We start from the raw sequence: 2,220 nt of genomic DNA, 5'->3' as shown, positions 1-2,220 counted from the left end.
CCCCCCCCCCCCCCCCCCCCCCCCCCCCCCCCCCAGACTGTCAGTTTCAAGGATGCAAACTGCCTTGCAAAGTCAAACTAACTCATGAAGCAACTGGGCCAGTGGGCTGTTTACTTCCATCTGTTTGGCAGAAATATTTGTGCCCAACATTGGGGAGCCCTTTGTACCAACTGCTTTGACAAGGTTCCCCATAATCAGGCTACTAGAAACCACTTTGGGATGAATATGATGGGGTTTCTGTGCTATTGCTGGAATTGGGAGAAATAAAACATGTAATTTAAGAGGAAAACTTTTTTTTAATGTGTAATCAGGGAGGGGAGGCAGGAAAAGTTACAAAGTTACCGTTAGATAGGAAGAATAAGTTCTGGTGCCCTAGGATAACAATAATATTGTATTGTATCTTTCAAGATAGCCAGAAAAGATCTTGAATGTAATAACCACAAAGAAATGATGTGTTTAGGTGATGTATATGCTAACTATTCTGATTAGGTCATTATACAATGCATGTATGTATCGAAACAACAAACAGCACCCCATTAACACATACAATGAAAAACAATTAAAATTAGAAAAAATAAAAATGTGTATTCACCCGTTGACATATTCTCCAGTTATTTTAAAAGAAAATTAAACAAAATATATTTAAAAATTGACAAATTTAATCTATAATGAGAGATTTTTAAATTTTTCTTTCAATTACTGTCAGAACAAGCAAACTAACAACAAACCCAGCAAAGATATATATTTCAATAGAATATCAACCTTACTTTCACACACACACACACACACACACACACACACACTGCATCCAATAGCTGTGTACAATAGGCTGTTGTAAATGCTAACAAACTCAGAGATTTAGAATACTTTTAAAGTTTTAGAATGTAATTTACACAAAAGAAATGCTGTCTATTCTTATGTTTTAAAGACACTTCTATGAACTGTCCCTTGCCTTGTTCACTAAACTTTTCTCTTGCAAATTATTCTCTTGTTTCTTGATTTTAACATTAAGGTAAATTTTTATACTGCTTTTGGATCTCTGCAATAACACTTCGTTTTACACTTCTCTGACTTTGCCATTTCAGATCCATCTGCCTGGAATATTCTAAGTTACTCCTTCCCTAGCAGACATTGTATTATGATTCAGCTTTATGGAAATACTTTCTTTTTTTTTTTCTCTTTTAATCAGTATGCTCATGGATGATTCTATACCATTGCAAGTGACCTGTTAGAAATGCCCTTCCAATACCTAACTTACGTAATGACTCCTACTGTTTTTTAAACAGTAAATTTCCTCAAAGTTCTTGCTTAGTTACATAAAAGTTTTTTTTTTATTTACCCCATCCCTGTGCTGAATTTATATCCTAGTACCCATCCTCCTCCCCAATTTAGAAACCTTTGCTAATTCACACACACAGACACACACGTACAAATAGAAATCTCATTTCTCTTACCTTCATCCTTCTTTCTCCTTGTGTCCAAGTTCATCCTTCCCTTTTAGTCAAAAATTTCCTTATTAAAATAGTAATCATTCATTCTTCTGTCTTTCTCCCTGGAGCTCAATAAGTTAGTTTCACTCCAAGGTATAAACAAATCCCCAAATTATGCCTCCTGCTGAAACCACCCTGAGTAATTGGAAGGTTGGCCACACTAAATACATTCTCCCTTTTCATAAGCACATAAGCGAGGAATACAGGTATATTTTCTTGCCAAATATGTGAAGCTGTGTTTAGTGTATTGTTGGGGACCTGTAGCCCCACACCCCTTCTTGTGTGACCAGGCCTACGTGACAATCTGCTTATGTCAGATGTCTGTGCTTATGGGATATCTGCCTCATAATCTGTGCCTGGGACGCTGTGCTCCTGGCTATGCAAGTCTACTCAAGAGTGACCTCTTATCTCCTTTCAAGTTTCTGCTTTCTTGTAAAGATTGGGGGCTTCTTTGCATCAGAGATTTTCTGACTTTGTTTCTTCTCAAGATCTTATCGTATTCCTGCATTCCTAACTCCTTACAATATGCTTGCTTTTTCCTATATAAGATGTAACCTAAGAATCAATAAACGAGACTTGATCAGAATACTGTCTTGTCTCCCATCTCTCGCATCTCATGTTCCATACCATTCCGACTCCCCCCTCCAGGGTCTGCATTGAATATCCCGTGGGTCGGGACAATATTATATCTAAAATGTATGAAGCCTCAAATCTCCAAGATTCATTTGAA

The sequence above is a fragment of the Galeopterus variegatus genome, unplaced genomic scaffold (assembly GCF_000696425.1).
Source record: "Galeopterus variegatus unplaced genomic scaffold, G_variegatus-3.0.2 Scaffold5298, whole genome shotgun sequence".
In the NCBI taxonomy this organism is placed as follows: domain Eukaryota; kingdom Metazoa; phylum Chordata; class Mammalia; order Dermoptera; family Cynocephalidae; genus Galeopterus; species Galeopterus variegatus.
This window is presented reverse-complemented; position numbering follows the sequence as displayed.